Source organism: Leptonychotes weddellii, chromosome 12 (assembly GCF_054177405.1).
Source record: "Leptonychotes weddellii isolate Sample4059 chromosome 12, ASM5417740v2, whole genome shotgun sequence".
Taxonomy (NCBI): domain Eukaryota; kingdom Metazoa; phylum Chordata; class Mammalia; order Carnivora; family Phocidae; genus Leptonychotes; species Leptonychotes weddellii.
Genome location: NC_138380.1, coordinates 24,888,390 through 24,913,677, shown reverse-complemented (window position 1 = coordinate 24,913,677; position 25,288 = coordinate 24,888,390). Strand labels below are relative to the sequence as shown.

General features: G+C 38.2%; 1 protein-coding gene across 1 annotated transcript in view; it reads right to left on the bottom strand.

The window, feature by feature from the left end:
* Nucleotides 1-25,288, bottom strand: part of SLC13A1 (solute carrier family 13 member 1) — a 113,430-nt gene that overhangs the window by 66,897 nt on the left and 21,245 nt on the right. The window lies entirely within an intron of this gene.

Genomic DNA, 25,288 nt, shown 5'->3' with positions numbered 1-25,288 from the left:
TTACAATGTCACCATCTGATATACTGTATATTTACTGGTTTATTGATCGCCCTCCCCTAGGATGTAAACCAGGAAAGGAACTTTGTGTTTCTTTTCACTGCGGTATCCCCAGTGGCTGGAACAGTGGACTTAGTAGACCCTCAACAGCCATTTATGACAATATTTTAAAATAAATGAATAAATATTACTTATGAATGGAAATTTTCAGGAAGCCAACACAATAGACTTATAAAAAAGATTTATAAACCTTTATATGTATTCCTCCTACTCCTTTAAAAGTACCTTTCCCCTCCTGTTTCATTCTTTCTTTGGAATTGTGCTGGAGATCACCTCTGAAGGGAAAATTAAAGCACCGACACACACATTCACACATACAAACACTCTGAGAAGACACAGAATGGGATCATCATTTTGATCTACCAGTCACAGGATGCTGAAAATAGAATAGGTACTGTGCTGAGCATTTAGTATGGTTACTCTCATAGCATCTCTAGTAAAAAGAGTGACTAACATCCCCAAGGCTCCAGGGAGAATGGATGTGATTTGGCAGTCTGACCCCACAACCCACGCTAGTAAGTGCCATACCACCTACCTTACCTACCTTACCACCTACCTCATGCTTGAGATCTCTTCTTGGATACATAGCAAAAGGCCACTGAGTTTGTTTTTATGCTGGTAAAACCTATGTCTCTGTATTGACTTAAGTGGAATTAAAGAATCATTAGCAACTAGGGCTTCTGCATATGTCACTTGATCTTCTAGATGTGTGTGAAACCAGAGGGTTTAACTGCACAGACTAATTTTAATCGGGAAACAGAAAATCAGTAATTTGGGAATTCAGTAAAACTGTGCTCAAAAAATGATTTTAACTAATTAATTCTCATATTAGGATTTTGTTTTTCAGCTATCCTGTAATGGAAAGAAAGATAAGGACTTTCTATGAAGTGAAGGGAAGACAGAGAGAGCAACTGTGTTAGGAAAGAAGGAAAGCTCTTAACCCAGAAATTCGAGAGACAGTGTGTGCAGGAGAATGGGAGAAAAGCAGAGACCCAGGGCAGGAGAGGTAAATGTGACACTAGAGCAGGAGAGAGGAATGGGGACGAATGAAGAGTCTGGAGGTTTTCAAGAGTTGTAACCAATGAAATTGTCTGAGTTCACAGTTGGGGTGAAGAGCAGGGAAGGAGTGAGAAATATCTCAGAGGCCCAAGAGGTTCCTACTTGCATGACTGGGTGGGTGTTAAGATGGTGCCATTAGTTGAGCTGAAGCAGATCCTAATTAGTTCAATTTCACTAATATCAACTAGTTATCTAAGGGTTAATCATCTCACCATACTGACCTATCAACCTGCAGGTTTGGAGTTTATTTACATTAATATTATTAAAGTATCTCTCAAATGTTAGCTGAAATCTAGATACCCTTTGTCTATTCATCTCTGTTGTGTATCTCTTATAATTGGAATAAAGTTACTTTATAACAATATATCATTTAATATAATGTAATATAGTGTGATATGTAATAATATAATGTAATCCTTGCTATTATTAATAGCTAACCACCACTGAGCATTTATGTGCCAGAAATGTTGTCTACTCCTATCCTCACAACAAACATGTAAGTTGGGTAGCGCTGAAATAAGGCTTTGAACAATTAAATAATTGCCCAGTTCACATACAAGTGGCTGAGCCAAGATTCAACTCATGTTATTTGATTCCAACTCAAGTCCCTAACAATTAAGGTATCTTGCTTTTCTTTTTGCTTTCTTTACTCAGTCTCCCCAAATCATTTGTTAAATAGTTAGAGACATTCAACACTTGTAACTATTTTTCATGTAATTTCTACTAACCATACTTGCTTTAATATGTGTGCATACAAAACATCATTTTTAAATACATGAAAAACAAATTTATTCTTTTAATTCAGTCAAAGGAATTAGAATCATATAGGTTAGCAGATTGGTATAATAAGAATATTTCTTCTTATCCTCCCTCTCTAAATTATGTTTACTTTTTTCTTATTTCTTGCAGTTGAAATTTTCAGACTTAAATATTTGTCTTGACACACATAATTAAATTTAGAACAACTCAAGCTTAAATGGCTAAATCTTGGCAGTACTAAATTTAATGCATGAATTACAGGGATGGCCTAAGATGGCATATAATTTTTGAATATTACTACTGAAACTCCACTCTGTTGCCTGAGCCCACCATGCTAATTCGATAGATTTAGAAAGAAAAAGTTCTTTGATTTGGAAGGACACAGCAGAAAATTGATGAGCATGATTCTGGCATTTTGTCACTCAAGTGAATATGATAATGATGGTATCATTAGGCAAAATAATAATGTGACAGTTTCATATGATGAAGGAACACTTCTGCCACAGAGAATTTAAATGTCGAGCACCTGGATTCCCAGATGTTTACCAGTTTCAGCCACACAAAACCCTCTGTTAACCTGTAACTCTGAATAATAACTTTAAAAGATGTTGGGTAGTTATAGAAAAGAGGCCAAAACACATAATCACTGCTAGTGGTGGAGGAAGTAATATTCCTTCGCCCATTTGTTAAAATCAATTTGTATTTGCTCAATGAGCCTACCATAATGTGGATTACTGTACTTCAGACAAACTGAGAAAATGGAATTCAGTTGTGACCTTCATTTTTGAATAGTTTCAAGTATTCCTTTATAAAGGATGCTTTCATCTCCTGTGCATATCAATTTCTTCAAATGTAGAGTCGTGTGGGGGGTGGGGTGTGTACTGGGGCGGGAGTATCTTTCTAATGGGAGTGGAGTTTTCTCCCCAGTTAGAAACAATCCCAGCCTCCTCCTTTGTCCCATGATCATTGGTTTATAGAAGCACTGGGTTTTGTGTGGAAGCCAAGTTCCTGAGTACCCAGTGTTTGTTCACCCACTTTTAGGTGTCTTGAAACTTGGTGGAACAGGTAAGTAATTACTAAGCTTCCTCTTTTATTGTACTTCTAAGGTCTTGCCTTCTTTGTAATAACCAAGCAGGTCTGACCTATGGAGAAAGTGGCTTTGTTCAGGGGGTGGTGAGTTGTTTTTAGCCACGTCTTCAAAGCAATCACGTGGTACACACCCTCTTTCTAACAGTAAGCAGCAAATAGTGCCAACTTCCTTGTACCCTTGATGGAATGAACTTCTCATCCAGACAGTTCTGAATTCCAGTTCTCTAAGATTCATGTAAGTTTGGAGAAAACACCTAAGTAATCCTGATATGTCTGAAAGTAAAATATCATTGATCATGCAGCCGTGGTTCCATCTTGGCTGCATTTCGGGAGCATTGGAAAAACTCAAAAACAATCATGCCCGGTCCCTCGTCTAGAGGTTCTGCTTATTTGGTCTGGAGTATGGCCCAAGACTCAGCATTTTTCAGAGCTGCCCAAGGGATTCTAATGTGCAGCCATGGTTGAACTCTTCCAGTCAAGAGGCTTAGAGGCCATTCAGTTAACAGGCACTCACTGAGTCACCTTCTGGGCATTGGTTATTTTCCACATGCGTACAGGCTTACTTCACTGACTTAATTACTTATTTAAAATTCTTAGAACACAACAAAGCACTCTTTGTGAATGTCAATTTGTTGAAGAGTACTGTTGTAGGGGAAAACATCTGATTTTGTTTACGTTAAAAAAAATCAATCTAAGCTTATTTGGAAGATAAGATTTAGAAAGGACGTTCAAGTTTTCTTTCTTGTGACTACTCTCTATTGTTATCATTTTTAGAGGTTTTTAAAAACCAGCAATTCTTTTCTTTTTGGCAATCAGTTAGAATACTTTTAATGTAGAAAAATGATGAATCCTACCAATTGTTTTAGTAGGTGTAGAGACTTTCAAATAAACTGAAATTCAACATGTGAAGCATATTTTGCTTAACTCAATGATATATCAGTTTTCTAGATTTTCTTAAGCTTGAGATAGCATCATTTAAATCTTAGAGCTCAAAATACGTTCAAACAAAAACTGATTTTCTATAAGTCAAGATTTATGTAAACATTCCTGTCAGATTTCCAAGCTTTTCTGGAAGGGCTCATGGGTTATAGGTATTTACTGCAGAGCTGAAAGCAGGCAGGATTCTACCTGGCCTGCCTGAGTGGTGACTCAAGAGTCAGAGCTCCGGCACTGGGAATAGTAGGAGAAAGGATATTCTGGGGGACGGGACAGCAAAGGGATGGGCTTCTCCAGCTTTGTTGAGAGGCCCAATTTTAAGCTTCCGACACTGAGATCAACAGTCAGTCTTGATTTAAATGCTGTCAAGATTTTCATACTATATGTACCTCTGCCATGATATTTAGGGCTTTTTCCTTGTGCTAAACATGATTTATGTTAAGTTAGAGCTCCCCATTTCACTAAATTACACTAATATTATGCCCAACATAACATCATAACCCTTTTCTTTAAGATCTGGATAAAATGCTCTGTTTCCAAAGTCTATCTTGACTCCATCCCCTTCTCTAGTTCACTGCTACCACCTTAGCTGAAGCCACCATTCTGTCGTCTGGATTGCCTCATACAGCTTCCCTACTAAAGTTCTCCTCTCATCCACGCCTGCTTACTGCCCACTGCCCACCCACACCCAATCTATTCTTTACACAGTAGTCAAGTGATCTTTTGCTCAAATCATGTTTCTTCTCTCCCTAATTCTCTCCTCTTGGAATAAAACCCAAACTCATTATCACAGGCCTGCCTTCTCCTTCAGCCTGACCTGTGTTGTCTCTCAACCTCTCAACCATGCAGGCTTTTCAGGGTCTCGAACTTGCAAGCATCTCAGAGCCTCCAGCCCTGACCTCCAGGCTATTGATTTAAAATACCATGTTATCACCAGTAGGTCAGACACAGAGATAAACCCACAGAAATTATGCATTTAGTAGTCTCTCACTTATCTCACAGGATCCTAGTGAATATTAAATATATACTGAATAGCTGACAGATGATGCATTCATATTATGTTCAACCCTCTGAAAAACCAAGAGTATTAGAAAAAAATACATATGTATGTGTGTGTGTATCACTCAGAATATATTTTCTGAATTCAATTAAATATAATTTTAAGTTACTTTTTAACAAGTTTGGTTATAAGCAGATTATAAGCATTATTGGGCATGGCTGGTAGAAATTTATGAACAGCCAGCAGCAAGAAAGAAGTGACAAGGAGAAATGAGACTCAAGAACTAAAAAAAAAGAAAGAAAGGAAGGAAGGAAGAAGAAAGAAAGAAAGAAAGAAAGAAAGAAAGAAAGAAAGAAAGAAAGAAAGAAAGAAAGAAAAAAAAAAACTGGGCTAGGCTTATTTAGTATAATGGCCAACAGCCCTTCCTACATCAATAGCTCCAGGAATTCATCTCTACTATTGCAGCCTCAAGTTTTTATGTTCATAACTATGCTCCACAATTATTAGGAAAGCTAAATTATGATCAGTGTATCCTGTTTAATGCAGTAGAGAAATGTAAAATATATTTAACAGATATTTCCATCTAAAGGATTAAAACTGTCAATCAAACTATTATACTGTAATTACCTAGACCATTCACTTGTGTGGAAAAATCTGTCCGTTTTTATGGCTGCTGTAACAAATTACCTCAAACTTAAAACAGTGCAAATTTATTGCCTTACCGATTTGTGGGTTAGCGGACTTGCACAAGTTTAATTGGGCTAAAATCAACATGTCAGTAAGACTATGTTCCCCTCTGGAAGTGCTAGAGAATCTGTTCTCTTGCCTTTTCTGGCTTCTAGAAGCCACCCACATTCTCTGGCTCTTGAGCCCATTCCTTCATCTTCAAAGCCAGCAACAGGGGGTCTGGTCTTTCTCAGCACCACTCTGACCTCTTATGCCCATTCTTTTACTTCTAAACTCCCTGTGTTTATAATGAGCCCACCCAAATAATTCAGGATAAACTCCCAATTTTCAGGGATTAGTAGCTGATTTAGCAACCTTAATTTCATCTGCAATGTTAATTCCCTTTTGCTATGTAACCTTAACAAATTCACAACCTCCAGGGATTAGGATGATGATGTCTTTGGGGCAGTATGTCTTGGGGTAGGTCTGCAGGCCACAGGTGTTATGCTAAATTATGTTTGTTTGTTGAAACAACATGGAAGAAAAAAAGTACATTTGAGGCATCATCAGCAAAATAACAAGATAGTCTTCAAAATAATATTCACCCCATAGGGTTATTGTGAAAATTAAATGAGGGAACACTCCTGAAAAACTTTCTGCAAATTATAAATAACCCTTAAAGTTAAGTGCATGTCATGAGTCTACACAGGGCAAAGAAAGTCATGGAATCCACACCAGTCCACATTTTAGACTTGCCCCATTGCCTGCTCTTGTGGGGGGGTTCCAGGGTACGAGGTTCTACGGCTCTACAACCATTGCTTTAGCGGTTCAGACTGCACCCCTACCGTTAACACTCCCTTGGGAGGAGGAGCCAGCCGCTGAAAGCAGGGTGGGGTCACAGAAGGATCTTCTACATGAAGGCCTCCCAACTGAGTGGGTCCACACCCAAAGCCCTCCTAGTTCCCTGCCTGCCCAGCAGCAAGGTATCCAATATGATACGCAGTAGCCGTACCTTAGCCAAGTTATCAACTGCCCAAAGTGACACGGCTTGTAGTCCGTTCTGAAGGCACAGGTTTCTACCCAGTACGCGGCGGCACGTATGTGACAAAGGCGCCGAAACAGAGATCTCTTCAATCCCAGCGTGCTCTCCGTATACAATCAGTTTCTATGTGGACTATGATGCAGAGAAAAAAAACCCACAGAAGCTGGCTAATACTGCAAAGTCAGATGGACAGGTGGTGCCCTCCCTCACCCCCATTTAGCAACCTTAGTGACTGTCAGAGAGAGCCCCATGCAGCTCTCCAGGAGTTTCGGATGGAATCTTTTCTCCTACCTTTCTTCCCCCCAATTCTCTCGTATGTACTGGGGGAAAACATAAAAGATACCTCAGACACGGAGCTCACTTTGATAACGATTGAGTGGATTTGCATCACCCCCAAAGAAGCCTTGCAGCCACGGTCTTTGGGCCCTGAAGCCGTTAGTGAGGCTGGTATTTCAGCCACGGGAGCAAACCAGAGATGAACTATCTTTGAATGAGCCCTGCCATGTCTGTGAGCTTTTCTCCACTTCAAGGCTGCCTTGGATGTTAGTTCCAGTTTCATCCACAGCTTTAGACTTTCACTGACATAAAGAACAGAACATAAAGAATAGAAGTTACAAGATACGTATTCAACAATCCATTAGGCCAGTTTTAATGATTGTTCCCGAGGAGGAGTTATTTTGAAAATCTGGCTTTTAAGGGTCAGATTCCCTAGTCACCATATAAGAACAACTCCAAAGGAGAGTCAAATGCACGTTGAGGCCGTATAATTTCTATATGTGTTTCTGCCTCCAAACTCCTGCTGAGTAGTTTCCTGGTAAGGAATGCAGGATCAGCCCTCACCTAGTGACTTGCCTTAAGATGTAAAATAGCTAACTAACACTTGCACTCTAAAAGCTGCCTTCTGTATAAAAGCAGCAAATTACAAACCGCCCATAATGATTACTTGGGGGCAGATATATGTATGTATTTATGTTCATACACATGTATTATACACCTAGTGAACATTGGAAAAATAAAAAAACACATTTAACAGACACGACTTAGCCCCACCTCCATTGAGGTGGCTAAATGAATGCATTGCTGCTTGTTTCATGAGTTCCAGGTGTGTTTTAATATCCTCGGATATATTTCTGGGACACATCCAGAAAGGGTAGGGCTACATTTAGACTCATGCTCCGTTCACCCTAGCAGCAGGCAACCTACCAAATTTAAAATTGAGTTTCTCCCCTAGACTCTAACTTCTACATTTCCACTCCCACTGCAGCTGTTACATAGAATTAGGTATGAGACTCATTTTTTCTGCATCCTCCTGTGAAATATTGTACTATGAATTCTGAAGGAGTGATCCAAATCCCTTAACACTGCTCAGATGGCAGGAATGAAATTCCATACCTTAGGGAAATTACCGTGGAGGAGAGCAAGTGTATTTCCATGTTCTATAGCCACTCAGAAGAAGGCCCGAAGTTTCAGGAGAAGCGACAGAGGAAAATAAAAAGCAACTTTCAGATCTCAGAGCCAGTGAGGGGAAGGAAAGTGTTCTGGGCCTGAGAGAAGAGCAAAGTAACCCATTATGAGGTCATTATTTTACTGTGAGTCCCAAAGGGAGAACATAATTTGGTCTTTCTAGGATAGGGAAAAAATTTTTCTTTAATTACTATAGAACATAATAAAAATGACCTTATATTTCTCATATGAATGATAGGACTTGAGAGAGAAAAATAAATAAATATTTTAAGTAAATGACAGGGTGATGTGGCTAAGTAAATTCTATCATACGGCATTTCATTGTATAAACTCAGAAATCAATTGTGAGACTAAGAGGCCAAAAAATGCTTTCCTTAGCATTTCCTCAGTTTCTTTTGAGCCCTCCCGCCTTTTCCTTACATAGTATTAAATCATGCAATTTAAATAGCCTTGGAATTATATTTAAGAACCTAATTTCTATGTGTGTCTCTTTTCTCTGACCTGCAAAGTGCTTCAAAACTGAGGACATCACTAAACAATTCGAAATGTAGTCTCCTCCTACTTCCTTGCATTCCACTGAAAACAATCAGACCTAAATCAGACTGGATAGTGTTTTTCAGGCCAGGTCTTTAAAGGACTAAAAACAAAACAAAATAAAACAACAAACAAACAAACAAACAAAAAACCTCTACACTTTACAAAAGGCCAAGCCCACTTGGTTTCAACAGATTTGCTCTGGGAGACCTGGTGGCACAGCTTGAAGCGTGTGGTCCCGTCTTCTAATTTGGTTTCCCTATTGCTGTGGGATTCTGGGCTTGTTTGTTCTTTATTAAAATGAAAGGACTGAACTAAACGATATCTAAATTTTTTTTAGGCTCAAAAATTTAAAGATTCTAGAAAGCTTAAGACTTGTTTTCCTCCAGCCCACCCACTCTCACACACAAATATAAGGGATCTGGCTTTTGTATGGTGTCATTGATTAGAATTGTCTGATTCCAGACAAACACCCCAGGAGCACTGGATTGTATGAAGTCAATGGATTAGGAAATTTATTAGCAGCTAAAAGAACAATTTGGGGAAGCTCTGAAAAGAGTAATTTACCCATCAGCCCATTATTCATAAACACTGGGGAGTAGAGAAAAAATATTTATGAATAGACAGAGGATTGTCAATAAAACAGATGATTAAGATTGAGGAGACAGGGACAAGTGAAAGAGTTCTGAGGACAAAGGGAGAGATTGGACTGGGCAAAAAATGAGGCAAATCAGGATTGTACATGATGACCATGTGAAAAGAGTCAAGAAAACAAGTTTGTTTTTACATTCCTCACTTAGAAGATGACGTTCCTCAGGGCACCTGGGTGGCACAGTCGGTTAAGCATCTGACTCTTGGTTTCACCTCAGGTGGTGATCTCAGGGTCGTAGGATGGAGGCCCATGTTGGCCTCTGAGCTCAGCGCAGAGTCTGTTTAGAACTTGCTCCTCTGCCCCTCTTCCCTGCACACCCACGCTCTCTCTCTCAAATAAATAAATAAATCTTAAAAAAAAAAAAAAAGATGATGTTCCTCAAGCTGAAAGAAATAGCTGTATTTCACAAACTTTCACTGATTGGGGGATAAAAGATAACATTTCTAAAGACCCTTCAGTGATGAGGAAAGGAAGATCAGAAAGGAAGTAGTGTCTTGAAATCTTAGAATCTTGAAAGGATAATTACAATTTGCCAGGAGGTCTGGGTGGGTAAGTTTATCATCATAAATGGTCAATTTGCAACTCAACCATTACACTTCAGTACATCCTGAGCTTTCTACCTTCCCAATTAAAATACTTACATTTGCAACATATAGGACAAACAATCCTGAAATATGCTTCATGAAACAGATAAATGTCCTTAAGCGTGACCAGTAGAAAACAATGAGAAATCATCCACAATTCTCTCATGGATCTGTATTATTGCAAAAGGCCTTGCAAGTGTATATCCTCTTGAGACATCAGAAGCATTAAATTAGTGATGCTGATACAAAAATAAAAAGTCACTTGTCTCAGAGTAGTGATCAGTTTTCAGGCAAGGCAGATTTGTTCTATTTTCTCTCTGTATATTGATATGTTAACATCTCATTCTTTTCTCTATGGTTGAAATCAGCTTCCATACCCAGACTACCTAGAAAAATTGTTCAATTCATCCTTTAAATCTCTGCACAGACACTACTTCCTGTCTGACATTCCTCCCTTACCACTCCCAAACTCCCCACATGAGAGTGTTTGTCTGACATGTTCACTTGTCATCATTTGTTTATCATCCCATCCACTCAGCTATGAGCAACTTGAGGCCAAGGAAGACTTTTTTTAAAGATTTATTTATTAGAGAGAGAGAGCAAGGAGGAGGGGCAGGGGGAGAGGGAGAGAGAGAATCTTTTTTTTTTTAAAGATTTTATTTATTTATTTGACAGAGAGAGAGAGAGCACAAGCAGGGGGAGTGGCAGGCAGAGGCAGAGAGAGAAGCAGGCTCCCCTCTGAGCAGGGGCAGCCCGATGTGGGACTCCATCCCAGGATCCTGGGATCATGACCTGAGCTGAAGGCAGTCACTTAACCAACTGAGCCACCCAGGTGCCCGAGAGAGAGAATCTTGAGCAGACTCCATGCTGAGCGTGAAGCCCAACACAGGGCTTGACCTGATGACCCTGAGATCACCACCTGAGCCGAAACCAAGAATCAGATGCTTACCGACCATGCCACTCTGGTGCCCCGAGGTCAAGGAAGATGTTTTAAGTCATCTCTGTATGTCTGTAACTTGGCATGGTGTGTGGTCAAAGTTGGCGTTCAATAAGGATTTTTTTTGAATGAATGAATAAACGTAAAATAAAAAATAGGCATATTTGCCATTTTTGCGGGGTGAACTCTGAGACTCTGGGATACAGTAGAATACACAAGGAGTGAAATAAGTTATCACTCCAGGGCATCTACTAGAGGCAAGGCAAGAATCATACATGATAAATTTTCAAATACATCCACCCACTCTATTTACTTTGATAAATATTCTTGCAGAAGCACCCAGTCATTTGCATAAGTAAATTTCATCAATTCCTTTTGATCACTTTCTAGAGTTTGGAATCAAACAGCCTATGATTTAAACCCTGGACTGCCCACCATTATGAACTTTTAAAAATTTCTGAGCCCAGTTGAAAGAACAAAAAATTATTGGACAATTCTATCATTCCATCACTCACTCAAAATCCTTTCATCCCCATTTCCTCACCTGTAAAATGAAAATAACACCTACAGAACAGGCTATTGTGAGAATTAAATGAGAAATATATAGAAAACATGCATTATATTGCCTAGCACATAAAAGATGCTTTATGTAAATGGTAGCTATCAATGTTATTGCAAAGTTCAGCAGAGGGATTTGGCCTGAACCAAAAGATACTATATCTCCCTTCTTTGTTCCTTCTTATTTAGGTAAAACATTGCTCATTCCCTTTTCCCTGAACCTAATTATGTATTAAAGGTTTCATCGGGGCGCTTGGGTGGCTCAGTTGTTACGTGTCTGCCTTGGGCTTGGGATGTGTTCCTGGGGTCCTGGGATCCAGCCCTGCATGGCGGGGAGCCGGCTTCTTCCTCTCCCACTCCCCCTGCTTGTGCTCTCTCTCTCGCTGTGTCTCTGTCAAATAAATAAATAAATAATCTTAAAAAAAAAAAGAAGGGTTCATCATCCCTCATTAAAATGGGATATCACACTACTTACAGCATGGTCTATCATAATTCTTAGATGGTGATCCTCTAGATAACAAACCAAATAAATTACCATTGGCTAGAGTAAACAAACAGTACTGTTTACATTACCAGCTATGTGATTTGAGGCAAGTTACTGAAATTCTCTGTTCCTTGTAAATTGTGGATAATAATAGTACCTATTTCATAAAGTATTGTCACAATAAAGTGAATGAGAACACACACACACCTCCCAGAATATTGTTTGCATGTTGTGAGCTCTGTGTAAATGTCTACTATTATTACTATTCACTTTTAGTCGATAAATACTAAAAATACCAAAACAGACAAGGACATACAATACAATCTGGTTAGCAGTCCACTTATTCCTCAACAGTCTAACTTTGGCAGCCAAAGAGTCAAGGATAGTGAGATCCATTCCTGACTACTTTACTCTTAGAACCACAGCTGGAACCAAAGAATGTTATCTTGCACAAGATACCACATGTCCCCTTAAGTGAGTCAGGAATTATAAGCCTGCCATGTTTTGTTTTACTAAAAATGCTTCACTCTGCAACAACTAACTTTTTAATAGAAGAAAAGAATAGATGGTATTTCAAATTTAAGAACCACAGTAACAAATAACTTTCAAAGAGGAATTTCACATTAAGAACAGAAGTGGAGGAGAAAATTATTTACATGGAAACAATTTTCTTACTTTGCTAGTAACTTTGAATTACCATTACCATATCTCTGAGCTATTTTTGATTTCTCCATCAAGTCCCTCTGTTTGTTATATCAGAGCTTGTTGCTATGGAGATGACAGAGATGGCACAGATTCACCAGCATGGACCATTTTCCAAACAACCAAGCATCTATCCCTCCCACAAAAGAAATATATGCCTATCTCAGACATCCCTTGTGTTTGCATTCTGAGAAATAAAAATAGATCTCACATTTTCCAATGAATTGGGGCATTCAGTAGTGTGAATTTCTTATTAAAACATTAGCTACATTTAAAGAAGGTGGATCTACTGATACTTTGATATATATTCAGCATAAATCTTTACTAACCACTATATTTAATAGAACTTTTACAACTCACAAAATTATTAACACATACACTATATTATTTGATCCATGCAGCCTCCAGTGACGTAAGAAGATGTGATTTATCCTCCCCTCTTATAAGTGAGCATATGGCGGCCCCAAGAGACTAATCTGCCCAAATGAAAATGGCAAATATTGGAACTTGCCCCGAAGCCCCCTGAATGTTCCTCTTCAACTTCCTGCACCTCCCCATATCTCAGGGTACAGCTATTTTCTAATCTAGTAGTTAATTACAGTTCTCTGACTCTATCATCTTAACCTTCCTCCTCCTCCTAACTTTTATTGACTGGTCACATGTTCAGACAGTGTTTCAAGTACTACTTATGTATCATAGTCATCACATGGAGGTAAATGAAGAAGTCATAACTGCTGGGAAAAGCAACACATTAAATTCAAATATATTTGTAGTATATTTCCTTTATCTGTTTGCTGCTAAGTACTTTAAGGAAAGCAGAAAAGCTTACTTAAAAACCAAAAGCTCTATAATAAAAGTGTAAGCAAATACACTCTAAGCTATATTTGTCTTATCTATAGTTCCATCTCCAACACCTAACATAGTGCCTGGCTTGTAACAAATGCCCCATAAATATTTGTTGAGTACTAGTTTTGTCACAATTAATGCTTCTGACACACACACACACACAACTTATTTATACAATACGCCCATTATATGTTATATGTGCATTTCTACAGCTCTACGTCCTAAAAAATGAAGTGATGCTATATGTTTGAAAGTGAAGTTCCAAGCAATGCATGTGGGTCCTGGAGACAGGTGGTTCGGCAGGCTTCAGCTAGCCCATTTGTTTGGAAAATCAACAGAGAAACATCACTTCTTGAGAGACTTTTATACAGTAGAATATTTGCTTGTTGCAGACTTTAATTTCTCCTTCTGTGTCTTTTCCCTTTCTATACTTCTTATCCCTGCTCTAGGAATATCTCCTTCAAGCACCCTTAGTACTTTGAAGAGCTGCTGGGAAAAGCTGCTTATAGCTATACCAGGCAGAGTAAAAAACAAGGTGAGCCATTAACTTGGGCTTAAGGAGGACATCTAAAAGAGATCAAGTTTGTCCTGGCCCTTTTAGGGGAAGGGAGAATGGGTGGAGATTCAAGCCTACAACATAAATGTCAGAGAAAAAACATTCAAGATAGACGAGGAGAAGAAATGTGAGAGATCAAGGGGGAAAGAACATAGTTCTTATATTGTAGCAAAGCTAGTAAATGACTTCTGGTGCATATTTTGAATGGCTCTGCTAAATGTTGATAACATACAATTTTTTAATTTGTTTTTTAAAGATTTATTTATTTATTTGAGAGAGAGACACACACACAGAGCGAGCACAAGCAGGGGTAGAGGCAGAGGGAGAGGAAGAAGCAGACTCCCTGCTGAGCTGGGAGCCTGATGTGGGGCTGGATCCCAGGACGCTGGGATCATGACCTGAGGCGAAGGCAGACGCTTAACCATCTGAGCCACCCAGGCACCCCGATAACATACAATTTTTAAGTCCAAACTAAAATCAATTTGGTATTCAATTCAATGTTTGACTTTTTACTTTCCCTCATTTTTGTCCGTGTGCGCCCTATGTTTCCCTCTAATCAGGGAAGTGTGTTGGTTAGCTAGTGCGGGTGACTACATGTTATTTAAGGAGAGGAAGAAGAGCCTAGAAAGAGCAGACCTAACACAGGACTCCCTAACAGGCACCCTCTGCTTAAAGGCTTTCTCAGCCTATGGACCCATGCTCAGTGCTTGGCTAATATGAACACATTCCTTTTGTATACTGGCAGATTTTAAGCCTTTCATATCGATTCTTAGTAGATCCTTTTGAAAATCTGTGAGGTCAACACAGCAGGAACCATTATCTTCCTTTTATAGATGAATAAACTGAAGACCTCAAAGGTGAAATAACGTGTTCAAATTGCCATTAATAAGTATCAGAGTCAGGTAAAACCGAAGTGTCATTACCTACATTCTCCTGGGGAAATGGAAGTGAGCAGAAGAGTAGCCAGACCTGTTTAACAAACTGTTAAAAGACTGTTCAGAATATGACAAGATAAAGCATAAAGAAATCAATGTGTTGCCTGAAGTTATGCTCATTGCTTTTTCATTCAGTCAGTCAATATCTTTATTTTACTTGAAACACATAGACCACTATATTACATATACAGGGGGATATAGTGATGTTAGCACATGGCTCCTACCAAGGAGGTTATATATGTGTTTCAGAAGTAGATTGAAATGTAGGAGGAAAAACTGTGTTTCAGAGGCCCTTGAAAATTGAGGGCTTGAGGCCACCTTTTGCATGGTGACGGTATAAGAAATACTCTGAGACACAGGTCCCAAGTTCAAAGAGATCTTCTGTTTTTCTTGAATAGACTTTTCTTGGTTCTGAATTTTTTTTCCTCTCAAAATAAAAAAAAAACAAACCCATAATGTAAACAATTTTTTTATTTGACCTTAAATGGTATATGCCGCTAATTCATGTTATGCTAACCTCTGGAGACAGGAGACTCCAGATATAAGCAGCTGTTCCTATTGTAATACAGGGATTGGTTCTTCTAGATCTTAGGACTCAAGACCTTAAAAATATTATATTTACCTCCTAGAGAATGACACACCACATTTTATCTTTAAATCAGATGAAGAACCAATAATTAGAGTTGTGGAGAAGAGTTTAAAAGGGATTAAAAGAGGGCGCCTGGGTGGCTCAGATGGTTAAGCGTCTGCCTTCGGCTCAGGTCATGATCCCAGGGTCCTGGGATCGAGTCCCACATCGGGCTCCCTGCTCCTTGGGAGCCTGCTTCTCTCTCTCTCTTTCTCTCTCTCTCTCTGTCTCTCATGAATAAATAAATAAAATCTTTAAAAAAAAAAATAAATAAAATAAAATAAAAGGGATTAAAAGAGTAGTATAATTTTTTCTTGTCTTCTTTGTCTGTTTCTCAGCTACCAGACATATACACTTTTAGTTATTTAACACATTCTATTGGGCATAAGGGGGGCTGAATATGAGTTGGTAGAACTGATCAGGTTTGTGCAAATCCATGCCCACTACGGGGAAAGAGAAAGGGAAACAAAAGTTTAGTGTACATATCTAGTGATGTACATGTCCTGTAAATTTTGTATGTGATGGGTAGTGCATTTAGTGAACATTTTGAATTTTCCTACTGTCCTTTTTGCAAAATGTAAAATTACACTGAGAACTACAAAGACACTCAGAAGTCTTTACATTAAATTGCTGAAAGTTTGTGTACATCTGGAGAAAGCATAGTTAATTCTGGTAGCATTGATTCAAAACAGAAACCAACTAACCAACCAAAGAAGGAAATAGAGCATAACCCACCAAAGATGAAGATTTAGTGGCTACTGTGAAAATCTTTTTTTATTATTAAAAAATATTTTATTAGGCAATAAAAAATAACATGTCATTTACTGTAAGCCAAGTGCTTATTTGAATTATTTTGATTTTCATGACAACCTTATAAAATATATACTACCACTATTCCTATTTAGAAGATGGAAAAAGAAGATTTGAGTATTTAGGTAACTTGACCGAGGTTACAGCTAAGTCATAAGTCTCTGGCCTACCTCACTGTCTTGAAACACAAGAAACAATAAGTGTTGGTGAGAATGTAAAGAAAAAGGAACTCTTGTGCTCTACTGGTGGGAATGCAAACTGATGCAGCCACTGTGGAAAACAGTATGGATGTTTCCCAAAAAATTAAAAATAGAATTACCAAATGAGCCAGTAATTCCACTACTATTTACCCAAAGAATACAAAAACACTGGGGCGCCTGGGTGGCTCAGTTGTTAAGCATCTGCCTTCGGCTTGGGTCATGATCCCAGGGTGTTGCAGTCCAGTCCTGCTGGAAACCTGCTTCTCCCTCTCCCACTCTCCCTGTTTGTGTTCCCTCTCTCGCTGTGTGTCTCTCTGTCAAATAAATAAATAAAATCTTAGGGGGAAAAAAAGCATACAAAAACACTAATTCGAAAAGATACCTGCACCCCTGTGTTTACTGCAGCATTATTTACAATAGCCAAATTATGGAAGCAACACAAGTGTCCTTCAACTGATGATAGAGAAGAGGTGGTACACATATACAATGGCAGCCATAAAAAAGAATGAAATCTTGCCATTTGCAACAACATTGATGGATCTAGAGGATATAATGCCAAATAAGTCAGTCAGAGAAAGAGAAATACCATAGATTTCACTCATATATGGAATTGAATAAAACAGACAAAAAAATAAAGAAGAGATAACCAAAAAAACCAGACTCTTAACTATAGAGAACAAACTGGTGGTTACCAGAGTGATGAGTGAGATAAGTTAACAGGATTAAGAGTACACTTATTGTGATGAGCAGTGAGTAATGTATAAAATTGTTAAATTACTACATTGTACTCCTAAAACTACTATAACATTGTATGTTAATTATATGGAAATTTAAAGAAAAAGAAATAAGGCAGATTACCTTCAAAATTACAGGTTACTTCTCAGCAGGAACAATGGAAGCTAGAAGAACGTAAAATGACATTTCCCAAGTTCTTGAATGAAGTGTAGCTACTTACAAGAACATAGATTATTTCACAGAAAATAATGTTACATTGAAGAATCCAGACACAGAAGAATGTTTTCATTTCTAAAAATGCAAAAATAGGAAAAGCCAATCTGCAATGGTAGAAGCAAGAATAGTGGTTATCTTTGGAGAGCAGAAGGACGCTTTGGGGATTGGGAGGAAGCACAGGAAGCGTTCCTATGATGCTGGTAATATTCTGTTCCTTGACCTGGGTTGTGGCTACTTGGGTGAGTTCCCTTTATGATAATTTATTGATCTGTACTCATGATTCAATATTTTTCTGAATGAAGGTTTCTTTCTCCCCTTCCTCTTTCCTGCTTCCTGGAATGCAGTTGTCATGAATACATCTCCAGAAGCCACCTTGGTCCTTGAGGAGGAGGGCAACACACTGGCATGACAAAACAGTGATTTAAAAGGCATAGGATTCTGGGGCGCCTGGGTGGCTCAGATGGTTGAGCGTCTGCCTTCGGCTCAGGTCATGATCCCAGGGTCCTGGGATCGAGTCCCACATTGGGCTCCCTGCTCCTTGGGAGCCTGCTTCTCCCTCTGGCCTCTCTCTCTCTCTCTCTCTGTCTCTCATGAATAAATAAATAAAATCTTTTAAAAAAAAAAAAAAGGCATAGGATTCCAAGTACTTGATGGAACTTCCAGATCAATCTGGGCAATCCATCTCCCAAACTCATTTACCTGAGAGGAAATAAGCCTACAATCTATTTAAGTCTATCTCCTTTGTATTTCCATTTTATATACAACCAAACCTAATCTTAACAGATACAACTGATATGGCACTCTTACACTATGACACCTATTTCTCCTTTCCCCATTTTCCCAATTTAGTTGCATCTCAATTTTTTATCAGTTCAGTACCAGCATTTACATTATCATTACCATAGAAATACTATAAGAAAATACACTTCGTTCTCTATGGCACAGCATAAATTGGGGTATTTGCTCACTTCCTCTCTGGCCATACTAATGCCTCAGCACAGAGTTGTCCTTTCTTTTAACTGTCTAATTATGGTGTTCCATCAAAGAACCATAATTTCAGTGCCTAGAAACTGCTAGGTCAGATTGTTGGCTCACCAATGGCAATGACTGAGTAGTAAACAAGCAAGCAATCTAACTTCAGGAACTTATTATAGTAGTCCAAGTACTAGTCAGGGTTCCTTTCTGTACACTTAAGGCTACCAATTTATTGAAAAGTAATTTATCATAAAGTATGTTTGACAGTAATAGACTGGTGGTTTTTAAAAAATTTTTTAAAGATTTTTTTTTTTAATTTTTATTTGACGGAGAGAGACACAGCGAGAGAGGGAACACAAGCAGGGGGAGTGGGAGAGGGAGAAGCAGGCTTGCCTCTAAGCAGGGAGCCCGATGCGGGGCTCAATCCCAGGACCCTGGGATCATGACCTGAGCTGAAGGCAGATGCTTAACAACTGAACCCACCCAGGCACCCCTACACTGGTGTTTATAAGGGTATGAGTAAGAAAAAGTCCTTTATATCCAAAACAAAGAACGTCAAAATTATATCAAAATTTTCTTCAATAAGAAAATGTTGAAAATGCTATTGTAGAATATTTAAGAACTCGAAAATGTTTCACATATGCATTTAAGTAGAAGGAAGAAAATGATAAAACAAAAAGTTTTATTAAAAAAATGGAAGAATATATTCCTAAAACATTAATGATGATATCTCTGAATTATAAGTTATAGTTAAATTTTATTTCCTTATTAATGCTTTTTAATGTTTTCCATTTTTTTTTACAGCAACTGTTTTCCATTTGAAAGCAGGAAAATATGTTATCACAGAAAACTGGGCAGAAATTATGAAGAAAGTTCTCAATGTTAACATAACCACTTTGGACTCTGTGGTAAAACAAGAGTGAAGGCTAAAACACTGCTCTGTATATCCCTGTTGTTTTATGTAATAATTAGAAAATGCCAAGGGAAAGCATTTAAATACTTGAAACAAAAGCAATCAGAATCTTAAACGCCAGGATGGAAATGCCCAATTAACTTAAAAATAAAAAAACAAAACAAAACTTCCCCATTGAATTTCATGTTGTGATTAGAACAAATGTAACACTTATTGTGTACTTGGATTTTAAAAGACATAATGTAGCAACCCAAACCATAAAAACAGTGTGAATTCAAATTAATTTGCATAAGTACATGCAGTAAACATCAGCTGAAAGACATTGAGAAGAAAAAACACAGACTGTGTGTTAGGTTGAATGGCAATATTTCTAGAGGCATTTGCACAGTTTACTACAAATATCCATAATAATGTAATTCCCACATATATAACAAGTTCCTACTGTGTGAAAAGCATTATGCTAGTCCCTGTGGAAAATGCAAAGCTGCATATACTCTGCCCTAAAGATGCTTATAATCTCTTAAGGAAAATAAACACAACCAATCACGTACAAGGCTGTCTGGGAGGTGTTAAGAGAGCAGTGTAAGCAAAATTCTGTAAGAGTTAGAAGGGAAGAAAACCTTTGTCTTCATTAATCATCTGAAATAAGAGATGAACTTCTCAAAAACAATGTTGGCTGATGACTCCTAATTGAAGTTGTTAAACAAACCTAGTGTGGAAAGAAAGATGATGTAAATTTCCCAAAAGAGTCTGGAAATGGGGACAGAAATTAACAAAGTAAGATTCAGTTTGTTGGAAAAAAAAAGGGGGGGGGTGGGGTGGTGGAGAAGACACATCTAAAAAGTAATTTAAGAGCATTCAGTTTCCAGTGGGCAGAGTCCTAGAAAACAGCTTTACCTAAAACCTATGTGCTAATGGATCACACATTATTGCAACTCAATGTTACAGCCCAAAGGCCTAAAGTCAGGGTATTCTGTGGGTGAAGAAGATAAAGGGGCCTCCAGAACAAAACAGGAAAAGATTTATTCTAGTGAAATCACAATTAGGAAAAACATTACATTACCTCAGAAAAAGGCAATAACCACCAAGATAACCAAGATAATGGTAGTACTTAAATAAAAACAAAGTGTAAATATAGTGGAAGGAAGAAGTTGAAAAAGCCAAAATTATATGAGGAAGAAAAGAAACCAACCAATGGTATTATGCCTACCAGCTAAGACAATAACAAAACCATGTACAAGAACCTGGTAGCTTTATTAATTATTGATGAAGTTGGACTGCTGTTGAATCAACCAAATCAAGGACAGAATAAACCAAACCTACTGTACTCTTGCTGATTGAACTGTTTTTTTTTAAAGACATGCATTTAATGGTATCAAATTAAGTAAAGTTTTGATTCCTAAGTCAGGAAATTACCTGAAACAGTAAAGCATGGAGTAAATTGTCTTTAATCATGGTATCTAAAAGTATCTGGAATAGTTCTTGGCTGGTAAGTAGTCTTTTTTTTTTTTTTTTTTTTGAGAGTACCCCAGTACTCATTTCTCTATGCACCACTTCAATTCACTGCTGCATGGCTGCAAGCTTCTAGCTCTGGTGAACTTTCTAACAAAGGTATTGGTTGGGAGTAGCTTGATCTCTCTGGCCAAGTAAAGTAGGGGACTCAAGCACTCCATTTTTCTTATTGGGAGATTTTTTTTTCTTTCTTTGCCCTGCCATCTATATTATGCTTTTTTTATTGCAAAATAATATTAGCCTAACTTCCATATATTATTTAGAAAGAAAAGGTTAAACTGATACTTGAGATTTAAACATCTTTGTGGTCATGCCATATGGCCAATTTAAAATTATCTTTGATTCACTCACTCAACCTAAACAATCACTTAGTTAATGGCAGATGTACATCATTATACATTTGTCAAAGCTGTAGAACTTTCTGTGCAATAGGAAGAGTTAACCCTGATGTAAACTACGGAGTTTAATTAGAAACAAGGTATTGATATTGGTTCACTGATGGTAACAAAAGCACCACATTTAATGTAAGATGGCAATAACAGCAGAAATTACAAGCATGGGAGAAAGGAGGTACATGGGAACCCTCTGTGCTATCTGCTCAATTTATAAACTTAAAACTAGTCTAAAACTAGTCTATCATTTTTTTAAAAATAAAAGTAAGTTCACTGAAAATAACATTCAATAAAATATTCTTAGGCTGTTCCCTGAGCCCATTCAGCAAAAGAGAGAGATTTATAAGCCAAACTTTAAGTAGTGTCCAAGTTTGAGAAAGGTGAATGCATCTAAAACCCCTCCATATTCAGTATTAACCTCAGACCACCAGGATTAGGACTCGGAAGCACCAGATGAATTTCAGAGCATCTGCCTAATTTTAACTAAAGTAGAACTGAGCAGCTCTTTATGTCCTGGATGTCCCAAATATCATCCAGGATCAGCTCCGTTTGGTATATTAAAGTCTTCTCCTTATTTCAGAAGAATCTGAACTACCATCCTACCTTCTGCTTCTGCTGTATATTTTTTCTAGTTGCTTATATCTAAACCTCTGGTTCTGACTTCTTATCTGAGTCACCTCAACATCAGACCTCGAAAACATGGTTTCCACAGAGCACTTTTTGTGGTCCTGAGATGGTTCACAGGATATAACAGTACTACCAGTTTACAGTGAGTCTTTAACATTCCTTAACTATGTTGCAAATAATTAATGGTCAACACAGATGAAAATATAGTCACTCTCCACATTTTAACAACTTGACAATAAGGTAAAAATTTATTAGTTTAATTTCTATTAGGTCAGACAGTAAGATAGAAATTTTTTTAAAAACAAAAATGGGGGGAAATGTTACAAGTTTCTTAAGCAGACATACAACTCGAATTAAAATGAGAAGTCTTTACAAGAGTGTAGAATATGTGTAGTTATAACAGATGTAACAGATGCTAATCTATTCCCAGATATCAGATCCTAGGGTATGACTTTGTTGAAAAGAAGACCTTAATTCTGGGTGCCATGGCTAGGGATTTTAAATAATCACTTGGTTGAAATAATAGCATAAAAAGGGCTAGACAAACCAGGAGAATTCTAGAAATAAGCTCAGATAGTGAAGTAATGCCAGCCAATATTGGTTTATTACATGTCCTGGTGATTCACAAGGTCAGTGCCTGTCCCGTCTGCCAGTGGGCCAATCCCCTGGACACTGTAGCCCACTGTTGTCAAAGCTCATTCTTTTCTTAGACCTCCTGTCTGAGGTTTTCCTTTCTACACCTCAGACTTGAGTGTTTTCTCCTCACTTTTTGTATTATGCTTGCTGATGCTTCCAGTTTTTAATATCACAAATCTTTATAAATTTCCAAGATACTTGCTTCGAGCTTAAAATCTTTTTAATTAGTCGGGAGTTGGAACATGTTCCAGCATATCACTTGTTAATGATTACCTTATTTCCTATGAAATAAGAACCCTCAAGGAATTACTACCTCTGATAATAGAAATAAATCTGTAGGCTGATGCCACTGGTTGTTTTAATAACTGACTGGATTAAGAAAAGCTATTGACTTCATTTCAGGACCATGATTAACTCTTAGGTAACAGATGGCCAGACTGTCATTGTCATGACCAAGAGGTTATCATTGTGGAGTTGCTATTATGTCCAGGACCATACTATTTCTACGTCTGATTTTTGAGGATTTTAAGCTCATAAGCAATTAGAAAATAGGTCTTTGCTCTCTAACATACCAAACCAAAAATCATGCATTCATTCACAACACAATACTAAGAAACTACATACAAAGGTAAGCCAGACGAGACTACATTTTCTGAAAAATTGACCAAGTTGAGTCTCCTAGGTCATCTACTCTACGGTTTACTGTAAGATGTAAAATCATGTGGATTGTATACATCAGGCTCCAAAGTGAGTTTATTAATGTTCTCTAGCTATCCAAATATCAGGAGAGAGGAAAGAGTCAATGCATGTAAATGCAAGGTGTTTCTGACACCAAAGCCTGGAATCTACAAACAGAAGAGCTGTGGAGGCACAGAAAAATTCCCAGGAGGTTTGCTCTGCTAATGTTAGTTTTTAGATAAACACCACAGACATTCTTTTTCACTTCAATCAATTCCTTTTCCTCTGAGGATGCATCGATCTTTACTAATATAATCTTTATTTACCAGCAGCACTCTCCATTTTGCAAATTCTACCCTGTTGAAATATAATATCAGGAATAAAAATATTGAGGAAACTGCCATGATCAGCCCACGTTTTCTTGAAACCAGTATGAAATTCACCATCTGTAAATGTTAGAGGAAGATATAAAAATAAAGTTACCAGACCATCCATTGAAGCTACTAGAAAACTTGGTAGTTGTCAGATTAGAGATGACAAGACTGAGTAATAATATCAGAGCAGAAAATAAGTTCTACTCTGAAAAACAGAAGTGTCAGTTTCTGTCTTCTTAGTCCTAAAATGTTGATCTGTCTCCCTCACCTTTTGATTTATAGAGACAAGAGGCACTGTGCCTGTTGAATAAGCTTCCATCTATAGTTTAGGGGGATAATTAAAACATGAGTAAGAGTTTAACTTTGATTATTAAAGCCCCATATTTCTAGTTCTCACACTGATTAAAAAACAAAACAAAACAGTGCTTGGCAGAGAAAACTCCTACTTGCTCTACTAAGAGGCTGAACCATGGGGAATTGTAAATAATCAATGTATATATAATATCCTAACAGAGGTGTAGTACTGACCTCTCTTAGATCCACTTGAATGACTGAAGACAATACAGTATTGGTATGGAGCGAAATCAGAGGCAATGATTGTAATCTCTGTACACATAATGCTCATTTGGTGGTAGTAGCAGAACTGAAGCCTGTGTGTTTTGATATATGGATTTTTAATTATTATTCAGTTATGCCAAGGCCAGCAGATTAGGAGATCACTGCCAATGAAAAGACAGTTTGTTCTGTTCACAGGTCCCAAAAGACAGGGCATCACCATATCATGGGGTGGGGGTGGGGCACACGGAGAGGCAGCAGGATCAGTCAGGAGCCACAGTGGGAGGGGGATATATGAGGACAAGCTTTTATTGTGCTTTTCATGGGAAGGAGCAGGTGAGATAGGGTAAGCAGGTTTGAGATTGAATAATTTCAGTGGACTTTGGGGCACAGGGCCTCTCTCTTGTTGTCTGATACCTGGTCCTCTGGTTCCTGGGGTGATTAGGGCAGATGGATAGTGACTGAGAGTGTGAGAGCCTAATAAAGCAGGTGGTCAGGGATGTGGGCTCTGGGGTGGTTAGTTTGCAACTGACAAGTGTGCTGATAAGCAAGTTCTTTACTATCTCTATAAGTTGGCTAACTCTATAAGGCACAGGCTCTCCGGGCTCAGAAAGGCCCCAGATGTCAAAGTGTCAGAATACAGAAAATAAAACAGAGAGCTAATACATTATATATTGTCCAGTAGACTCCCTAGGTGTCAAGAGTCATGTGTTCCTATCACAGCTCTGTCAGTAATTATTTATGCAATCTTTTTTTTTTTTAAAGATTTTATTTATATATTTGAGACAGAGAGAATGAGAGACAGAGCATGAGAGGGGGGGAGGGTCAGAGGGAGAAGCAGACTCCCTGCTGAGCAGGGAGCCCGATGCGGGACTCGATCCTGGCACTCCAGGATCATGACCTGAGCCGAAGGCAGTCGCTTAACCAACTGAGCCACCCAGGCGCCCTATTTATGCAATCTTAAAAGGTCACTTCTCTAGGGGTACGTGCACCCCGATGTTTATAGCAGCAATGTCCACAATAGCCAAACTGTGGAAAGAGCCAAGATGTCCATCGACAGATGACTGGATAAAGAAGATGTGGTATATATATACAATGGAATATTATGCAGCCATCAAAAGGAATGAGATCTTGCCATTTGCAACGACGTGGATGGAACTGGAGGGTATTATGTTGA